This window comes from Aquarana catesbeiana, linkage group LG05, assembly GCF_042186555.1.
Source record: "Aquarana catesbeiana isolate 2022-GZ linkage group LG05, ASM4218655v1, whole genome shotgun sequence".
Lineage (NCBI taxonomy): Eukaryota > Metazoa > Chordata > Amphibia > Anura > Ranidae > Aquarana > Aquarana catesbeiana.
In genome coordinates, this window is record NC_133328.1 from 469,402,017 (window position 1) to 469,425,165 (window position 23,149).

Consider the following 23,149-nt stretch of genomic DNA (forward strand, 5'->3'; position numbering starts at 1 on the left):
TCTAATTGGTGTTTTCAGTGACAATGGGGGTTATTTCCTAAGGGCAAATCCACTTTGCACTACAAGTGCAGTTTCAAGTGCACTTGTAGTGCAAAGTGTCTTTGCCTTTAGTAAAAAACACCCAACAATGCTTTGTAATGTTGCACAATCACGCCAGGACTCACCTCATTTCTGTCAGGGTCAGCTAAAAGAAACACAAGCAGTAAATGTCACCAAAGATTTTAGTAGGTAATTTTTTTTTTATTTGAAAAAGGTTTCAGACATTGTCTGGCATATTGATAGCCCCCCTACCCGCAAAGTATTCAAGGTATCTTAACCGGACATCACAGACACTCAGGGGGGCCAAGCCAGGACGGCCACTTTCAAGCGCCGTCAGGGTTGGTTCATTTTGAATTCCAGCCTCAGGCCCAACTGAGCCAGCATAGTTGGCAGAATGTTGCCGTAAAAAGTTGTGTAGAACACAGCACGCCAGGATGATATGATTCAGTTTGTACTCCGCCATGTGTATGGGTGTAAGAAATAGGCCGGTAATTAAAAACCCTCTGGTCCGGGGTGAGAGTCCTCATCGGGAATGGCCGCATAAGATGGTCCCCCAACACAAACGCTTCATCTGCAACAAAGACGAATGGGAGTCCTTCCACATTGTCTTCTGGAGGTGGCAAATCCAAGCTGCCATTCTGGAGACGCCTGTAGAACTCTGTCTGGGCGATGACTCCACCATCGGACATCCGGCCATTCTTCCCCACGTCCACATACAGGTACTCATAAGTAGCTGAAACCACCGCCAACATCACAATACTATTGAACCCCTTATAGTTGAAATAGTATGACCCCGAGTTGGGTGGCGGGAAGATGTGGACGTGTTTCCCATCGATTGCCCCTCCGCAGTTAGGAAAGTCCCACCGCTGGGCAAAGTGGGAGGCCACAGTCTGCCATTCCTGTGGTATGGAAGGAAACTGTGGAGTCAAACAAGAAAAAAAAATTAGTCATTTTGCACATAAACAGAGAAAGCAGATTAGACACAAACATTCTTGGCCAACAACAAGATAACATTTATTTGAGGGAGTTTTTAAAGACCAAAGTATAAGGCACACCTATCAGATTCCCCCTCCCCCACCCCCTCTCATGGGCCATTTCTAACATTATAGGGGGGAACTCTTGGACAGTCAACCCTCTCTACTTCATTGAGAGATGAATGCCTAAATAATGGGTATTACTTTGGCCAGCCCCTCCTTAGTTACACTATTGGCAGCCCACTGGACAGGTAAGAAGTGTCATAATACAAAGATATAAATACACACTGTACACATTTGAGCACATTTGGACATTCTGCTATTACCTATCAAGATAATAATAGTATACAAAAACTTTTAACAGTACCATTTGAAAGTATACAGGCAGGCCCTTGCACTACATGCTTTGGGGAATTCATCCATAAATCTGACCACAAAAGAGATGGGCATAGTGTGTATGGGTTTGGCAAAGTCAGCAGATAGATGGTTGAGGATAGATAGAGAATTGGTATCAGCTGACTTAGCAGTTGGGGGGAGGGAGGGTTCCAAATGATTTGGGACCCCCAAAAAAAGCCTCTGGCACTCTGCCTGAATTTAAAGCACAAATCACATTTAAAAACATTTTAGGGGGTGTTTGGGGTAAAGCACTACTATGGAGCTGTTTAAATACATTGTTAAGTGAATACATGAGGTGAATATAGGGCCAGGAGACCATGCTGGGGAGGTAAGTGAAGGCAAATATGTATGAAGGACAAAAAAAAAATTAAAGAAAAATACAGCATGCATGAGGACAAAGGGGACATTCACAGCATATTACAATCATGGTAATTAGGGAATGAGAAAAGAAATACAATATAATATCAAAAATAAATACAATAAAATGTGATATTAAAGGATAAAAATCTTACCTTAATATAATCCTTCTGCAGGACCTGTATGATGGCAGAACAGGTCTCTGGGATAATGATCCCTGGGGGGAGATGCCTGTCGAGAACTTCAAGTCCTGCAGACTTCTCCCTGTCGCCAAGTACCGCAGGGTGGTGACGAGCCTCTGCTCCGAAGTGATAGCTTGCCTCATGCAGGTATCCTGCCTGCTGATATAGGGGGTCAGCAAAGCCAACAAACAGTGAAATACGGGGTCCGTCATCTGGAGAAAGTTCCTGAAATCATCAGGATTATTCTCACGGATTTCACGGAGCAAAGCATATGACAGAACTGGTCACGCTGAAGCAACCAATTCTTGGTCCATGAACTCCTCCCCACCCTATTCATGGAATGGACTTGTGTCAAGGTAAGGACCCCAACACCAAGCCCCCGCACAGCACGAACTCTACGAGGAGTACGTATACGTAACATGGCTAGAAAACGGTCGGCTGCTCAGAACGATGTAACAGAACGCACTGAAGAACAGCAAGGCCTGTGAAGAGCGACCTGAAAAACAGTAACGAACGAACAAGAACACAATGACAAGAGTCACGCGTCACTTGCTGCACGCACTGAAGAGCAGATACAAACCCACAAGCACAAACTGAACAGCAGAAAACTATCTGAAAACCACCAAACTTTTACTAACACGAGATTAGCAAAAGGAGCCCAAAGGGTGTCGCGCTTGGTTCTGAACTGGCCTTTTCTAGTCTCGTTGTACGTGGTTGACGTCACCGCGTTCTTGGCTGTCATGAACAGGTGTGACCAGACTGTGTGGACTGCACAGAGATAACCCAAACGCATGTAAATGAATAAATAATATTTATTAAAATAAGTGATAATTCAGAAAATACAGATAGTGCAAAACCAACCAGCAGAACCCCACAGACAACAGATAATATATACAGCAAAGGGCAATACCGGAATCACAGATGTCAGCCAGGCCAGGGTCATACACAGCAGGTCAGCAGGAACAAGGGATATACCAGAGACATAAACGTTAGCCAAGCCAAGGTCATACACAGGAGATCAGCAACTAAACAAGGGCAGGTTGGGAAAGGGAGATAATGGATGGGATAGGATACAGGCTCAGGAACAGGTTCAGGGTCCGATACAGGTTTACAGGATAACAGGTTCAGGATACAGGTTCAGGGCGCAAGGAAGAAAGATACCAAGGCGAGCATGTGAGGGCTTGCCGGGTATTTATAGGACTGACTATAATTGTCTTCAAGTCACACCTGAGTGCAGGGAGTGTTGTCTGCTCCATACTGCCAGGATCCATCCGCTGGTGGACATCAGTACTGCGGCCAAAAGATGAAATGACACCAGCCGGGAAATATTCTCCTGACAGTTCAACACTGCCAGGAGACACCTGCTGGTGGACCCCAGTACTGCATGCCAAACGATATATCTTACCAGCGGATGGACCCTTTCCTGACATTGGCGATCGGAAATTCCGACAACTTTGTGTGACCGTGTATACGCAAAACAAGTTTGAGCCAACATCCGTCGGAAAAAATCCATGGATTTTGTTGTCGGAATGTCCGATCAATGTCCGATCGTGTGTACGGGGCATAAGAGTGGCACTGCTCTGTTTTTCTCTCTCATAATATTAACCACATACCAACCGGCTATAGCCAAAAGATGGCTACAGCGTGGTCAGATTATTCTGGGAGGGCGTGCATGGACGTCCTCCCAGAATCTTGCTCCCGCACGCCCCCTGGGGCGCACACCCGGAAATATCCGTGACGGTAAATGGCCGCTGATAGCGACCGTTTACCACGTGATTGCTCCTTCAAATGATGGAGTGATCACTTGTAAACAAACCGGCGTCATGCCCAGTTCCTCTCTCCCCTCTCTGTGCTGATCGGTACAGTGTGAGCGGAGAGGGGAGAGATCAAGTGCTGCAGCGCTGTGGGCTGGATGTGTAATGCCCACAGCGCTTATCTGTGCTCATTCCTGCACTAATCCATCCCAGCAATACTCATCAATATCCATCCCAGCAATACTCATCAATATCCATCCATCCCAGCAATACTCATCCATCCCAGCAATACTCATCCATCCATCCCAGCAATACTCATCAATATCCATCCCAACAATACTCATTAATATCCATCCATCCCAGCAATACTCACAATACTCATCCATCCCAGCAATAGGGATGGCCTTTATGTTCTGGTCGAACATGAGTTCGACTCGAACATTGGCTGTTCGCCTGTTCACCGAACAGCGTACACTTTGGGGTGTTCGCGGCAAATTCGAAAGCCACGGAACACCCTTTAAAAGTCTATGGGAGGAATCAAAAGTGCTATTTTAAAGGGTTATATGCATGGTATTGTCATAAAAAGTGTTTGGGGATCTGGGTCCTGCCTCAGGGGACATGTATCAATGCAAAAATAGTTTTAAAAACGGACGTTTTTTCGGGAGCAGTGATTTTAATAATGCTTAAAGTGAAACAATAAAAGTGTAATATTCCTTTAAATTTCGTACCTGGGGGTGTCTATAGTATGCCTGTAAAGAGGCGCATGTTTCCCGTGTTTAGAACAGTCTGACAGCAAAATGGCATTTCTAAAGGAAAAAAAGTCATGTAAAACTACTATCGCTAGCACTAGCTATAATGAATTGTCGGTCCGGCAATACACATAAAAGTTCATTGATAAAAATGGCATAGAATTTCACCGGAGGGGAACCCCGAACCAAAATTTAAAAAAAATGCGTGGGGGTCCTCCTAAATTTTTTATACCAGGCCCTTCAGGTCTGGTATGGTTATTAAGAGGAACCCTGCGCCAAAGTTTAAAAAAAATATGGCGTGGGGGCCCCCCCTCAAAATCCATACCAGACCCTTCAGGTCTGGTATGGATTTTAAGGTGAACCCCGTGCCAACATTTTTTAAAATATGGCGTGGGGTCCTTCCAAAAATCCATACCAGACCCTTATCCGAGCACGCAACCTGGCAGGCTGCAGGAAAAGAGGGGGGATGAGAGAGCGCCCCCCCTCTTGAACCGTACCAGGCCACAAGCCCTCAAAATTGGGAGGGTGCATTGGGGTAGCCCCCCAATGCACCTTGTCCCCATGTTGATGAGGAGAAGGGCCTCATCCCCACAACCCTTGCCTGGTTGTGGGGGTCTGCGGGCGGGGGGCTTATTGGAATCTGGAAGCCCCCTTTAACAAGGGGACCCCCAGATCCCAGCCCCCCGTGTGAATTGGTAATGGGGTACAAATGTACCCTTACCATTTCACAAAAAAAGTGTCAAAAAGGTTAAAAACACAAGAGACGGTTTTTGACAAGTCCTTTATTAATTTCTTCCATCTTCCTCTGGATTCTTCTCTGCTCCGTCCACACGATCCGCCTCAGTGGGAGTCTTCCGCTTTGTGAGGCTACGGTTCTTCTGACACTTCTTATGCCGCGTACACACGGTCGGACTTTTCGTCTACAAAAGTCCAACGGACGCTGACGGACTAAAGCTGGCTGGTAATCCGATCGTGTGTGGGCTTCTCCGGACTTTCAACTGACTTTTTTAGCCTCAAATCCGACGGAAACATGCTTCAAATCTTTACGTCGTAAGTACGACGGACCCCGAAATCCGCTCGTCTGTGTGCTAGTCCGACGGACAAAAACCCATGCTAGGGCAGCTATTGGCTACTGGCTATGAACTTCCTTATTTTAGTCCGGTGTACGTCATCACGTACGAATCCGTCGGACTTTCGTGTGGTCGTGTGTAGGCAAGTCCGTTCGTAAGAAAGTCTGCCGCAAGTCCGCCGAAGGTACATCGGAAGTATGTCGGACAGGCTGTCGGACTTTTGTAGACGAAAAGTCCGACCGTGTGTACGCGGCATTATATAACGAAGGGCAGGGCCACCCGGTGAACCCGCCCTCCTCTGACGCACGGGGACTTCCTTGTGCTTTTCCCTGTGTTGTCAGGGGGGCGGGGTCACTCAGTTACATAAACACGTGACCCCGCCTCCCTCAGACAACACATGCCGTTTTTATCAATTAACTTTTATGTGCATTGCCGGACTGACAATTCATTATAGCCGGCGCTAGCGATAGTAGTTTTACATGACTTTTTTCCTATACAAATGTAATTTTGATGTCAGACTGTTCTGAAGACGGGAAACATGTGCCCCTTTACAGTCATACTATAGACACCCCCAGGTACAAAATTTAAAGGAATATTACACTTTTATTGTTTCACTTTTAGCATTATTAAAATCACTGCTCCTGAAAAAACGTCCATTTTTAAAACTTATAGATGAGTGGCCTCTATAATGAAATATTAAGGTAGCAATAATACATATGTACCATCATCCAGAAATCAATAATCAAAAAGGTTGGAAGCCTGATCCCCAGTCAGGCGACCAAAGAATAGGGGCATATTGGACTATTCCGGTACAATAATTGTGGGTAACAATATAGAGCATAAAACGGCGGTAGTAAAAGTTATAATTGATTTTATTGATGCAGAGGACAAAACAATGGTAATGCAATAAAACATAATAAAAGTACAGGTATATCACCAGTGGAATCATTAGTATACAGTACAACACAAGATCTCAGATATCATATTCCTTGACTAGTTTCGCGGACATAAGCCGCTTCGTCAGGAGGGAATCTGGAGATGATTTATTCTGACTATGCAGTCTGAACCTGACAAATAGAAAACATACAATGAAGTTTACTAAAATACATAATCAATACAATTTATGTTCCAGCATCAAAAATTAACAAAAGGGTAATAAAAAATTATTCAGGGGGGAACAGGGGCGAATCTGCTTACCCAGGTCCCAACAGACCCCAGGCGCAAGGCCCCACCACCAGAAGATGATCTCCCACGGCGACCTGGGGGAGCTAACGAGATGACGGGGGTAATAAGAATAAAATGTATATTATAAAGAAGTAAGGTAACCTAGATAACCACACACGGGAAGTGAAGCATAGAATAATGAGAGTAATAATGGAAAGATGGTGATGACAAGGGGGAGTGACTAGTGAATGATGTGAAGGATAACATAAAATTAAGTTGCAGTGTGCAAAGAATAAAAGGGATTGCATATGGTGACCAATAAAATTGAGAAAGAAGTGATGAAAAACAGAAGGCATATAAAGTGTTATGTGGTGTAGAGGTGAGAAGGTGACAGGTGAAGGAAATAGGACAAGGGAAGGAGAAGGAAGAATAGGGGTGGGGCTAGGGATGATAGGGAAGGGAGGAGGAAGGTGAGGGAATAGATAGGGAAAACCGGGGGGGGAGGGAAGAGGGGGATGGGGAAGCAGGAAACGGGGGGAAGAAGGGGGGGGGAGGGGAAGGGGAGGGGGGGAAGGGAAGAAGGGGGAGAAAAGATGGGGGAAAGGAAGAGGATGTGACAGTGTAAAACTGTGAGGTGAAAAGGGGCATACAGGTACCTGATACTAGTATGAGCATGGGAAGGTTCCCAGGGGAGGCACCCTGCCAGGGGCTAATGCCATAATAAGGTAGATGGAGGGATAATAAGGACTGCAAGCGACGGGTGAACATAAAACAAGGCATGTTCACCTCAGCCTAGGGCAACTGCAGGGGAAAAAAAACAGTGTATTAGATATAACCAATGCTACTGCCCTGGGGTACGGGACTTGAGTAAAAGGAAGGTAGGTACTCACCTCAAACTTGCGCTAGGCTGGCTAGGATACAGAGACCTGGGGGCCAAAAACTGAACCGTCAGGCTAGCAGGCATAGCCTGCTATTTGTAGCTCCCGACCCTGCGACGCTGCGCCATGCGCTGGTAAGATGCCGGCGCATGACGTCACAGGGTCAGAGGGTCCACACAGCGCGTGCAAGGAGGTCGCGCGCGCACGCATGTGCACCGGCCATGTGGCCATGGGAACAAAGTCCCCGCCAAGACCAGTGTAAGAGGAGGGGGCGGTCCCGTGTCCGAGATCGATCCCTCCACCAGGGACCTCACCAGGCCGCCGCGGGAGAACATAGGAGGAGGGGCCAGCGCCGGCGCCATAGACGGGACCAGGACTGGGAAAGCAGAAGTCCCAATACAACAAAATAATAAAACAACAATTGGAAAGTTAGTCAAGCATAATGAAAAGATAAATTAATAATTGGAGAAACTTAGAAAACTTGAATTGGTGAACTAGGGATTGATAAATACCCTAGGAACCGGTGCAATGGCCCCACGAAGACATAAACCCATAAACACCTAATTGCATAAATTGCATAAATTGCTAGCCAGCCTAACGCAAGTTTGAGGTGAGTACCTACCTATCCTTTTACTTAAGTCCCGTACCCCTGGGCAGTAGCATTAGTTATATCTAATACACTGGTTTTTCCCCCGCAGTTGCCCTAGGCTGAGGTGAACATGCCTTGTTTTATGTTCGCCCGTCGCTTGCAGTCCTTATTATCCCTCCATCTACCTTATTATGGCATCAGCCCCTGGCAGGGTGCCTCCCATGCTCATACTAGTATCAGGTACCTGTATGCCCCTTTTCACCTCACAGTTTTACACTGTCACATCCTCTTCCTTTCCCCCCCGTCTTTTCTCCCCCTTCTTCCCTCCCCTCCCCTTCCCCTCCCCTTCCCCTCCCCCCCTTCTTCCCCCGGTTTCCTCCTTCCCCATCCCCCCTTCCCCCCCCGTTTTCCCTATCTATTCCCTCACCTTCCCCCTCCCTTCCCTATCATCCCTAGCCCCACCCCTATTCTTCCTTCTCCTTCCCTTGTCCTATTTCCTTCACCTGTCACCTTCTCACCTCTACACCACATAACACTTTATATGCCTTCTGTTTTTCATCACTTCTTTCTCAATTTTATTGGTCACCATATGCAATCCCTTTTATTCTTTGCACACTGCAACTTAATTTTATGTTATCCTTCACATCATTCACTAGTCACTCCCCCTTGTCATCACCATCTTTCCATTATTACCCTCATTATTCTATGCTTCACTTCCCGTGTGTGGTTATCTAGGTTACCTTACTTCTTTATAATATACATTTTATTCTTATTACCCCCATCATCTCGTTAGCTCCCCCAGGTCGCCGTGGGAGATCATCTTCTGGTGGTGGGGCCTTGCGCCTGGGGTCTGTTGGGACCTGGGTAAGCAGATTCGCCCCTGTTCCCCCCTGAATAATTTTTTATTACCCTTTTGTTAATTTTGATGCTGGAACATAAAAATTGTATTGATTATGTATTTTGGTAAACTTCATTGTATGTTTTCTGTTTCTCAGGTTCAGACTGCATAGTCAGAATAAATCATCTCCAGATTCCCTCCTGACGAAGCGGCTTATGTCCGCGAAACTAGTCGAGGAATATGATATCTGAGATCTTGTGTTGTACTGTATACTAATGATTCCACTGGTGATATACCTGTACTTTTATTATGTTTTATTGCATTACCATTGTTTTGTCCTCTGCATCAATAAAATCAATTATAACTTTTACTACCGCCGTTTTATGCTCTATATTGTTACCCACAATTATTGTACCGGAATAGTCAATTATTAATTTATCTTTTCATTATGCTTGACTAACTTTCCAATTGTTGTTTTATTATTTTGTTGTATTGGGACTTCTGCTTTCCCGGTCCTGGTCCCGTTTATGGCGCCGGCGCGGGCCCCTCCTCCTATGTTTTCCCGCGGGGGCCTGGTGAGGTCCCTGGTGGAGGGATCGATCTCGGACACGGGACCGCCCCCTCCTCTTGCACTGGTCTTGGCGGGACTTTGTTCCCATGGCCATATGGCTGGTGCGCATGCGTGCGCGTGCGACCTCCTCGCGCGCGCGCTGTGTGGAACCTCTGACCCTGTGACGTCATGCGCCGGCGTCTTACCGGCGCGTGGTGCAGCGTCGCAGGGTCTGGAGCTACAAATAGCAGGCTATGCCTGTTAGCCTGACTGTTTCGTTTTTGGCCCCCATGTCTCTGTATCCTAGCCAGCCTAGCGCAAGTTTGAGGTGAGTACCTACCTATCCTTTTACTCAAGTCCCATACCCCTGGGCAGTAGCATTGGTTATATCTAATACACTGGTGTTTCCCCTGCAGTTGCCCTAGGCTGAGGTGAACATGCCTTGTTTTATGTTCACCCGTCGCTTGCAGTCCTTATTATGCCTCCATCTACCTTATTATGGCATCAGCCCCTGGCAGGGTGCCTCCCCTGGGAACCTTCCCATGCTCATACTAGTATCAGGTACCTGTATGCCCCTTTTCACCTCACAGTTTTACACTGTCACATCCTTCCCCCCCCCCCCGTCTTTTCTCCCCCTTCTTCCCTTCCCCCCTCCCCTCCCCTTCCCCTTCCCCCCCTTCTTCCCCCGGTTTCCTCCTTCCCCATCCCCCTCTTCCCTCCCCCCGGTTTTCCCTATCTATTCCCTCACCTTCCTCCTCCCTTCCCTATCATCCCGAGCCCCACCCCTATTCTTCCTTCTCCTTCCCTTGTCCTATTTCCTTCACCTGTCACCTTCTCACCTCTACACCACACACTTTATATGCCTTCTGTTTTTCATCACTTCTTTCTCAATTTTATTGGTCACCATATGCAATCCCTTTTATTCTTTGCACACTGCAACTTAATTTTATGTTATCCTTCACATCATTCACTCCCCCTTGTCATCACCATCTTTCCATTATTACCCTCTTTATTCTATGCTTCACTTCCCATGTGTGGTTATCTAGGTTACCTTACTTCTTTATAATATACATTTTATTCTTATTACCCCGTCATCTCGTTAGCTCCCCCAGGTCGCCGTGGGAGATCATCTTCTGGTGGTGGGGCCTTGTGCCTGGGGTCTGTTGGGACCTGGGTAAGCAGATTCACCCCTGTTCCCCCCTGAATAATTTTTTATTACCCTTTTGTTAATTTTGATGCTGGAACATAAATTGTATTGATTATGTATTTTGGTAAACTTCATTGTATATTTTCTATTTGTCAGGTTCAGACTGCTTAGTCAGAATAAATCATCTCCAGATTACTTCCTGACGAAGCAGCTTATGTCCGCGAAACTAGTCGAGGAATATGATATCTGAGATCTTGTGTTGTACTGTATACTAATGATTCCACTGGTGATATACCTGTACTTTTATTATGTTTTATTGCATTACCATTGTTTTGTCCTCTGCATCAATAAAATCTATTATAACTTTTACTACCGCCGTTTTATGCTCTATATTGTTACCCACAATTATTGTACCGGAATAGTCCAATATGCCCCTATACTTTGGTCGCCTGACTGGGGATCAGGCTTCCAACCTTTTTAATCATTTTTAAAACTTCTTTTTGCATTGATACTTGTCCCCTGGGGCAGGTCCCAGGTCCCCAAACACTTTTTTTTTACAATAACTTGCATATAAGCCTTAAAAATGAGCACTTTTGATTATTCATGTTCGTGTCCCATAGACTTTAATGGTGGTCATGTGTTCGAACGAATTTTTTGCCTGTGCGCATGTTCTGGATGTGAACCGAACCGGGGGTGTTCGGCTCATCCCTACCCAGCAATACTCATCTATCCATCCCAGCAATACTCATCCATCCATCCCAGCAATACTCATCAATACTTATCCATCCCAGCAATACTCATCCATCCATCCCAGCAATACTCATCCATCCATCCCAGCAATACTCATCAATACTCATCAATACTCATCCATCACAGCAATACTTATCCATACATACTCAGCAATACTCATCCATCCATCCATGCTCAGCCATCCATAATCATCCATCCATACTTACTTAGCAATACTAATCCATCCATCCATGCTCATCAATACTCATCCATCCATCCATGCTCAGACATCCATACTCATCCATGCTCAGCAATACTAATCCATCCATCCATACTCAGCAATACTCATCCATCCATACTCAGCAACACTCATCCATCCATGCTCAGATATCCATACTCATCCATCCATCCATCCATACTCAGCAATACTAATCCATCCATCCATGCTCAGCAATACTCATCCATCCATCCATGCTCAGCCATCCATACTCATCCATGCTCAGCAATACTCATCCATCCATCCATGCTCAGCAATACTCATCCATCCATGCATACTCAGCAATACTCATCCATCCATCCATACTCAGCAATACTCATCCATCCATTCATACTCAGCCATGCCCAGCCATCCCATCCACACCCAGCCATACTCAGCCATACCTGACCCAGCCATCCCATCCATACCCAGCCATACTCAGCCATCCCCAGCCATCCCATCCACACTCAGCCATACCCACCCAGCCATACCCGACCCAGCCATACTCAGCTATACCCAGCCATACCCACCCAGCCATACTCAGCCATACCCACTCAGTCATACTCAGCTATCCCACTCATGACACGTTCAAAAGATTCGATATGCCTCATAGATTATATGTTGGGGTGTTTTCTTTCCATAATGGGGTCATTTTTTGGGTGTTTTTATTGTCCTGGTGCTCCAGGGCCTTCAAAAGTGCAAGAGGTAGTTAAGAAATTAGATGTGTAATTTATGGTCCTTAAAACGCCTGCTGGTGCTCCCTCCATATTGGGCCTCTGTATGTGGCCACGGTGTGTAAAAGTCTCACGCATGTGGTATTGCTATACTCAGGAGGAGTAGTAGAATGTATTTTGGGGTGTAATTTGTGGTATACATATGCTGTGTGTGAGAAATAACCTGTTAATATGACACTTTTGTGAAAAAAGAAAAAAAAATCTTGATTTTGCAAAGAATCGTGGGAAAAAAAATTACAACTTCAAAAAACTCACCATGCCTCTTTCTAAATACCTTTGAATGTCTACTTTCCAAAAAGGGGTCAGTTGGGGGGTATTTGTACTGTCCTGGCTTACTAGGGTCTCAAGAAATGAGCTAGGCCGTCAGTACTTCGGGTGTGATCAATTTTCAGTGATTGGCACCGTAGCTTGTAGACTCTATAACTTACACACAGACCAAATAATATACACCGATTTGGATTATTTTTACCAAAGATATGTAGTAGTATAAAATTTGGCCAAAATGTATTATGAAAAATTACTGATTTGCAAAACTTTATAACAGAAACAAAGAAAAATGTTTTTTTTTTAATCAAATTTTCGGTATTTTTTCATTTATAGCGCAAAAAATCCCAGCGGTGATTAAATGCCACCAAAAGAAAGCTCTATTTGTGTGAAAAAAAGGACAAAGAAATTCATATGGGTACAGTGTTGCATGACTGAGTAATTGTCATTCAAAGTGTGAGAGCACTGAAAGCTAAAAATTGGTCTGGTTAGGAAGGGGGTTTAAGTGCCCAGTGGTCAAGTGGTTAAGCTTAGCTGACAAGAGTATATGAAAGACAATTGTCCTGATCATACAAGGTATAGCGTTAGTATTAGGATGGAGAACAGCTAGTTCATCGGTAGGAGCGATAGGAGGGATAGGATGTGGGGTAAATTCTGAGATCATTTCGAAAAACCTGGTTCCGATACAATCTAATAGATTTACAGTACCATAGAATATGGATTAGGGACCCTATGGAGTCACAGAAGTAGTCAGTGATATTTTTGATAATTTGTATGGTGTGAGATACCACCTATGTAGTATCTTTTGCAAGAGCTCCAAATGATCTGCGCATAACGTGGATCTATATGTCGAGGTGAGAGCCGCACAGCATTCAGATTCTGAATAGCTATGACCTAAATTCTGCTCCCACTTTAACATTGTAGATGTTTTAGCAAAGATGTAGGAATTACTAAGTTTCTTTTAGAAAAAAGAAATGCCTCTAAGTGGAGGTAGATCAGAGTCATATAAGTGATATAACTCTTCTTCCAGGTCAAATGATAGAGGGATTATCCCTGACTTAAATAAGTGAGATATCTGAATATAACAGTAGTGTTCTAAGTGATATAATTTCTTAAGAGCAATGAATGATGGTAGACTGTCCTCTACTAATAGATCTTGAGTGGATTGGGTGCCACATCTTGTATATTAGAAAATCTGGAGACGGGGGATATGGAGTTCCAGATATTTTAGGGGGATGAGTATTTTTATGGAAGTCCCGTGTTCCCGTGACCACGTCCTGTTGTGACGAAACGGCGTAGGGAGGAGGAGCTACGTCCCGACGACACCGCGATACACAGACTCGTAGGACACGAGTTTTCTTGGAGCCGGCCGGCTTTCTATTTTACATGCCTGCAATTTACGATGCTTTTGTAAGTGCAACCTTTATATTTTTTATACAATAAATCGCTGGATTTTACACTATGTGGAGCAATTTATCTTTTACATGGCAATATTTCCATAAATGCTGAGGCTATGTGGAGTGAGTCCTAGGTCCCGTACGCTGAGTGCCTGCTTAAGGATCCCTGGCTGGGGTACAGCCATCTGCCTCCTGGGTCTCCTGTAATTTAGAGACCATTTCCATCTGGTAAGAGGCAGCAATTTTTCTTGGAGGTGGAGGTTTATCTACGCACCTTATATCCTATCACAGCGAGTTCCTGTTACATTACCTCACAGAGCACCTGGAGATCAGTTTTAATTTATGCATGTCAATGTAATATGGATGGACTTTATTTAATACTGCTTTTTTGAATCACGGACTTTCTTTAGTTTTTCAGTTTCTTATGTTGTTACACTATTATGGTTTAGCTCTGTGGTTACAGTTAAGCTGTATTAATGTACATATTGACACTAGAGGTACATATTGTTTACTGATTGTGATATGCAATATCTGTTTTTTTTGTCATATACACAATTATTCTCATTTATATTTTATTCACTTAAATAGCATTTTTAATTTCTTTCATAGTGTTTGACACTTTCACTCAATGACCCACATTCAATCTCCACATTCACATCACTTTTCAGGCATTTGCCTTTCGTCACTTTAGTTTTCAGCGCGACTTTTTTTTGACTTCCACTATTTTCAGCTTACTACTTTCTAGTCGCAGCTTTTCTCTAATCAGTGTAAGCGCAGTATTTATTTTTTACCTATCTTGATGAGTATTTTTATGTAGGGAAGAGCAGGGGTGGGGTGTTTAATTAATAGATTTAGTCTTCTGAGGGTGGCCTGGATGGAGGAGTAGTGTGAAACACAAACTGGATTTGAGATAAGACAGGCTAGGATATGTTTTTAAGGATGTTTGTTACATCACTAACCTAGTCTCAAAATGCCAACCTAATCGCCATCCTGCTCTCTAGCTCCCTCATCACCTCCTCCCATATATGCCTCCAGGACTTCTCCCGAGCCTTGCCCATCCTCTGGAATTCCCTACCCCAATCTGTCAGGCTGTTTCCAAATTTATCCACTTTTAGGCGATCCCTGAAAACTTTCCTCTTCAGAGAAGCCTATCCTGCCTCCATCTAACAACTGCACTATTTTCTCCATTAGCTCATCCCCCACGGCTATTACCCTTTTGTATAACTTGACCCTTCCTCCTAGATTGTAAGCTCTAACGAGCAGGGCCCTCTGATTCCTTCTGTATTGAATTGTATTGTACTTGTACTGTCTGCCCTAATGTTGTAAAGCACTGCGTAAACTGTCAGCGCTATATAAATCCCGTATAATAATAATAATGTTTGGAGGGTAGAAGAGAAGCTTCCATGGGTGACCATAGCTTTGGGGGTCAGGATGCCACCAGTAGCAGGATTGGTCCAAAAGAGAGGCTAAATAGTACTGGTAGATATTAAGGAGTGAAAGGCCACCTGATGATTTGTGTTCAATGAATGTAGAGGAGGCACATCTCATTTTTTCCCCTTTCCAAATAAAGTTTAGGAGCAAGGTGCATATTTTGGAAAAGAAAGAATGTGGGATTAAGATAGGGATAGTACAAAAGAGGTAAAGCAGTTTAAGCAAGACAAGCATTTTAAACAATGCTATTCTCCCGATTACAGTTAATCCTATCTGCGATAAAGAGTTCAGTTCCCCAGGGAGTTTTTCAACAAATTTTTGGAAATTGTGTGCATATAACCTAGCAGAAGTACTGGAGAAGTTGATCCCCAGGTACTTAATGGAAGTGGGGGCCCAGATATATGGGAATAATAGTATTTTTGAGTGAAAGTGGTTTGTTAAGGCCCAAAATTTAAAACTTGCCTTCATTAATTTTATAATACAAAACTGAGCTAAAGGTAAGGATGAGACTTTGAATATCCCGAACCAATATCAGAATCATGGCGTCTGCAAAAAAGTCCCATTTTGTTATGAGTAGGGCCTATATGTATTCCAATCACAGTGGGTGTGCTAGGGGTTCCATGATTAATGCAAATATTAGTGGGGATAAAGGGCATCCTTGTCTAGTGCCGTTGGTAATCACTAGTTCAGAGGAAAGAGCCCCAGATGTAAACATTGAGTGTAGAGTGCCATTATAGCTGTGAAGCTTGGGTCTGAAAATACAAATTGTTGCGGGACTTTTTCAAGGATCCCCCAGTGCACACAATCAAATGCTTTTTCAGCTAAAGAGCTAAAAAAAAGCAACGGGATTTTAAATAATTTGTCATATTTGAGTATGTTCAGGATTTTTCCAGTAGCATCTGGAGCCTGATGCCCTTTGATAAACCCCACCTGATCAGGATGAATGAGGGAGGGGAGGACATCCAGTAGACATCCAAAGCTTTCAAGTAGATCTTTATGTCTGACGTTAATAGTGAAATGGGCCTATAGTTGAAAGTTCACCTCCTCCAATGATCAAATATCCTTCATTATTTGTTCAAGACATTGCGCTTGCTGGTTTTTAGCACGAGAGCTAAGTTGGATGAACATACTTCTCATGAATGCCTTATGGGTATTTCATAAAGTAAAGTGATCCACAGTCTCAGTATCATTGGTGGAGAAGAATAAATTGTGCAAATCAACAATTGTTTGATAGATTTATGGTTGCTACAAGAAGTATCTTTTCAGTCTCCATAGTTAGGCAGGTTTAAGTTTAGATGAATCAGAAAAAGTAATTGTAATAGGAGCATGGTTTCAGTAGTGGCTGAGGTGACATGCGGGAGGGCCCATCTGTCAGTCAGGAGCAGGAGAATCTATACGAGTATGTACCATAGAGAAAAAGTAGTAACCAAGTTCTGTACTGTGTTGGCACCACCACACATCAAACAGGTCATGTTTATACAGAAAATTATTGAGAGTACAGGGTCTATGTTTGGAGTTTGCAGATGCGTCTAACGTTGGGTCACCGACTGAATTAAAGTCTCCACCCAATATCAAAAAACCTTGAGGGCAGTGGTCAATTTTGTTCAAAATTTTTTTAAGAAATGGGACCTGTTTGGGGTGTAAACATTAACTAAGCTACACATTGCATCATAATTTTACCAACAAGAATTATAAAACAACCGTTATTATCCTCTAATGAGGAGATGAGCTGAAAATTAAGAGAAGCAGCTAGAGCTACAGTATGAGGACACCAGCCTTCTTCTTGTCAAAACTAGTGGTGAAGATATGCTAAAAATTCTTCAAGTAGAGCTGGGGTGCTTTGCAGGTAAAGGACATCTTCATGCAGGGAATGGACTTCTTTATTCAACACTCTCCACTTATAGGGACTGTTAAGGCCTCTCACATTGAGAAAAATACAATTAAGCACCATGGGAAAATAAGCCAGTTGGATGTACATTGATCATAATGTATGGAATACACAGCGTAATGTTGCCAGAGCTGATGGTAGGTAGTATAATCAAATATATAGTGCAGAGTATTGTCTGTGAGTCCAATTTGTGTGTAAGTGAAAATGAAAGTTGGGAAACTAGTAAAAGCGATATAAGAATATTTAGAAGAATTCTTGAAAAAAGTCCAGAAAACATGTGCAACATGGATGTTTCAGAGCTGTGGATGCAACAGGGAAACATAAAGAAGAGCAATAAGATCTGTATTTTAATCGGTAGGCCTAAGAAGAAATCCAGAGGAAGTGCAAAATTTCAGCTTCAGATGGGAGTAATCCAGGAAAGCCACAAAGCGCAATCAGGATCAATCCATAGCCAGCTTAGGCGGAGGAGGTTTGTCAGGAATTGGAGCATCAGGTGCTAAAATTTTCCACCCCTTTAGCAGCTTCAGACCTTTCTCCAGGGAGAGAATGGTGTTGATTTGTTTTGTTATCAGCAACCTGGTAGGATATCCCCACTGGTATGATATATTATGGTTGAGAAGAGCCTTGGTCAAGGTGAGGAATTGCTTCTTGGTGTGCATGGTAGCTGCCGACAAATTCGCATGAAGGAAAATCCCAGAAAATGTTTCAGATATTGTAGCATTGGCTCTGGACGCTTTTCATGACTTTTTCTTTGATATGAAAAAATGGATTCTGACTAGGACATCTCGCTTAGCCATGTCGGGTAGCAATGAGGGTTTTGGGATGCGATGGGCTTTATCAATTAGGAGATCCATTTCTCCAGCCTCTGGTAGCAGTTCAGACAAGAGTTGACACAGAAAATCCATCAACGAGGCTTGAGCGACTGTTTCCGAGATCCCTCTAAACTTGATGTTTTTACATCTTGATTTTTCCACAAGGTCCGCAAGTTTAGCATTGATTTTTTGTAGTTCAGTGTCATGCTCAGTAAAAGAATCAATGTGATCATTATGAGTGTGACATATGTCTCTAATCTCATCCTCAGTATGGGAGACTCAAAGAGACAACTTCTTGAATGTCTCTGGTAACACCTGAGAGTATTCTGGACAGTGCAATATTTCTGGCTCTTTATTATAACATGATAACTGATTTTTTTTTAACAATAAAAACGGCCTGCTTTCTTTCTCTAACATAGTGGCCCAGTAAGTACATATTGTGCAGAAACTATTTTATAATATTTGTGAATGCTGTCTTTGAAAAAACATGTTCTAATTGTTATGTTCTCCCGCTCTACAAGACTCTGGTCCGGCCGCACCTAGAGTCCAGTTCTGGGCACCAGTCCTCCAGAAGGATGTACTGGAAATGGAGCGAGTACAAAGAAGGGCAACAAAGCTAATAAAGGGTCTGGAGGATCTTAGTTATGAGGAAAGGTTGCGAGCACTGAACTTATTCTCTCTGGAGAAGAGACGCTTGAGAGGGGATATGATTTCAATTTACAAATACTGGACTGGTGACCCCACAATAGGGATAAAACTTTTTCGCAGAAGAGAGTTTAACAAGACTCGTGGCCACTCATTAAAATTAGAAGAAAAGAGGTTTAACCTTAAACTACGTAGAGGGTTCTTTACTGTAAGAGCTGCAAGGATGTGGAATTCTCTACCACAGGCGGTGGTCTCAGCGGGGAGCATTGATAGCTTCAAGAAACTATTAGATAAGCACCTGAATGACCACAACATACAGGGATATACAATGCAATACTGACACATAATCACACACATAGATTGGACTTGATGGACTTGTGTCTTTTTTCAACCTCACCTACTATGTAACTATGTAACTATGTCTTTATAACTCATCTCTCTCTCTCTCTCTCTCTCTCTCTCTTACATTAAGTACCCAATCAAGCTGCTTACTCACCAGCTTTATGTCTGGCTATAGCTTATGTAACATGACACTGTGATTTTTATTTCAGTATAACAACTTCCTTATCTCTAGAATGAGAATGAGTGTTTTGAGGTGTTTTGGTGCACTGTATGCTGCCATTTTATTAAACTTTGCACATAACACAGTACAGTACTGAAAAAAAAGCTCACGCATTTTGCTGTGAATCTTGTTTTGCCACTGTTTTCAATTAACATACAGTAGGTTTTAGATCTATTTTGTCTGCTCCTTCTACCCCTCAATTCTGGCCTATTACTGTTACACAAAAAATCTGTTGTCTTGCCAAAAAATACCTTATAAAGACATTTTTAGTTTAAATAATTCATACTGGGTTGCTGCTGCTGTGTATAAGCCAAGGAATAATGTAAACAAAAGTAAACAGACCTATTACCCATACTATTTATGTGCTGCTGATGCTGTCCCAGAGAATCATAATGTTCTGTAAAACCACATACAGCTTTAAGGCATCCAACAAGCATGTTATTTATGGATTTGTGTAACTTTTATTATTCTTCTTTACGTGGTCTGAAAGGACTCTCTCACCACTGATTGTTAATTTTACTTTTTTTTTTTTGCATTGATACATCTCCCCTCTGGCAGTGCCCAGCTCTTCATGTCTTTTGTTTGACAATTCTTTTGCCTATTAACCTTGAAAATGGCCAGAATCAGTTTTAAAGATTTGTCTCTCATTGACTTCCGTGAGATTTGGATTTTCATTTGAACTTCTGAACAATTCAGCAAACTTGATATAATACAAGAAAGACTGCCTTTGCAACTATGTCTAACCCAAATAACATAAATAATCAAAGCTAGCCAGCATTGGAAAGTATTTCACACCAAAGTGCAAAGTTAAAAAAAATAGTGCAGCACTAATAACTTAATAGGACGCTGCCCTGTCCTTAACAATGGATGAGCCATCAGCTGTCGGTGGGCTTCCCAGCTGACAGTTGAATGAAAAAGAAACATTGCTGGCAATAGCAAAACATGGCATGGGAGTCCCCCCAATCCATACCAGGCCCTTTGGGTCTGGTATGGATTTTAACCCCTCAGTAGCCAGCTCCCCTATGTGAATGAGTAAGGGGTATATTGTACCTGTACTCATTCACCAAAAAGGTGTCAAAAGTGCACTGTGAGGAAATGCCACTGATTGGCTCTCCTCACACGCTGTCAGTGTGAGGAAAGGAATGCCGATAACCAGCATTTCCTTGTTTACATGTGATCAGCTGTGATTGAACACAGCTGATCACATGGGTAAAGAGCCTCGTCATTGGCTCTTTACCAAGATTGGTAATGCCGTGCATCCCAGGGACAGAGCACAACACTGATTGCCATGCTGTGCACCCCCGTGGGTGGCAAATATGACGAGAGTGGGACAACCTCATATGACATTGTCCCAAAATGAAAAAATGGGTGCCCTCCCATCAATTGACAATACGGCGGGTGAGAGGTGGTTAAAAACTATATTTTTAAACTTTTTTTGTATTGATCGCTCCTTGCCTGCAGCTGCGGCACACCCCTTATGCAGCAGTAGAGAGGCTTATGTCTGCGCCCCCCCTTGTCTCAGCAGTCAGCAGCAGAGAGGAGAACAGAACTCCTACTACAGATCCTGTGCCTCTCTGTGCAGCTGCTGCAACCCCTTATCTCTACCTCCCCTGTTCTCAGCATTTAGTAGACTCCAGCAGCTGATTCTAACCCTCCTCTGGTCCTCCTCCAGACCCTGAACTTTCTGCTTCCCAGGCTTGCCCCCAGCTTCTTCTCAGCAATAGCACACGGAAAGGGGGTTGCACAAGGGGGGTGCACCATGATGTAAGGAATGGTGGGGGGCTCTTGATATCTGATGTAAGGGGGGATTGGGGGTGCTCTGGACATCTAGCCTTACAGATACAACTGGCCCTTTGAGGGCAACCATAATGCTGATGTGGCCCGCAAAAAAAAATGCGTTTGACATCCCTGCTCTGGAGTATTGTTTTAAGTAATATTTCCTTGTTTCCTTGCCTGTACCAAGGCTGTTTATGGTAATTCTTTATACAATTTAATCTTTTTCACCTACAGTTTGTGTTGTGTGTTTCATTGCTGATCAATCCTAATGAACGGTAAGAAGTGGATTTCATACTGTATTATTGATATTATTTATTAATGTGCATATTATTATTTTTTGAATCACCATCCCATTTTCTTACACTTGCTGGCCACTTCTGAAAATACTTTCTCCCTGTTTATCTCTGGTTTCAATATTTTCTGAGCCACAGATCCAACACAAGCACGCAAAAAACAAAATTGAAAACACATTTTCATACTTGTTCCAATGCCAGTCTCCATATTTCTCTCAGTACTCTTATTTTAATCTAGCCATTTTTTTCCTTGCAAAAGTTTATAGAATTTGCAGTATATCAAAACAAAGGAGAAACTTCAGCAGATGCTTTAAAAGTATCATATACTTCTAAAAAGGATATGTGAAAAGCAAGAAAAGATAACAGTGCAGCAGATAAATTGATAGAGAATAAAGAATCAACTAGCATGTAATAGAAAAAAAATGAAAGAGAAATATGTTGCCAAAGCAGAAACTTCAAAAACCCAATCCATAAATATGGTGATTCTTATAATGCATTCAGATAATGGTCTTTTAATGTATTGTTATCCAATTGGTTGTGTAAACATTTTTTTCAAGTGAATTGATATGTTTATATTTCGCTATGTCCTTGTAAGGACAGAAGCTGATGTGAATTATTTGTATAACATCGTGGAACAACTCAGGGCTTTAGAAATTATTAAAATAGTGAATATACTGTATATAATAGTACAGAATTATAAATACAAAAGTAATAAACATTCCACTTTTAATTATTTTGTTCCATTTTTCTTTAAATAGCAAAATATATACCACAAATTCAGATTATCATTCAACGTCATGTACAACATCAGGACAGAAAAAAGCTACCTATCAAAGTATTGTAACATATGATAAATTACATTACTACAATATTTAATGTGATTGTAAAGTCTTGTTTTCTTTTTTTTTTTTTTGTTTTAAATAAAAAACATGTTATACTTATCTGCTCTGTGCAGTAGGTTTGCACAGGGCATCCTCGATCCACCACTTCCCGGGTTCATCTTCCCCTCTCCTGGCCCCTCCCTCCTACCGAGTGCCCCCACAGCAAGCAACTTGCTATGGGGCACCCAAACTGCAGCTCCATGTATCCATTTAGACATGGAGCTGATATTCATCCCCACCCCCTCTTTCTGCTGATTGGCTAACTGACTTTGATTTACAGCAGTGGGAGCCAATGGTGCCACTGCTGTGTCTCAGCCAATCAGGAGGGAGAGTCCCGGAAGGAAGAGGGGCTTGTGGACATCGCTGGATAGAGATGGGGCTCAGGTAAGTATTAGGGGGCTGAGGGGGCTGTTGCACCCAGAAGGCTTTTTATCTTAATGCATAGAATGCATTAAGTTAAAAGATCTTCTGACTTTACAACCCCTTTAAGTAAATATATTTCTAAGGTAGTAACAGTGCTGTATTGCAGGCACATTAGAATGTCTTTAAGTACTCGTGTTAGTGTTCAAAATAATCCCTTTGTTCCCATGGGGCTTGAATCCTAGACCCAGGCTATGGATGGAGATTCAACTTCAGTCCACATCTAGTTTAGATCTCAAAACTTTCTTGTTCTATGCCTTGTCCTCTGGCAGAGCTTAGTGGGCCATAAAGATTCTGACAGCTGATGACTCAGTTTGAGGCTGTGCAAGGAGAGATAGGACTTAGTCTCTCAACATGGGCAGAAGTAAAATCTC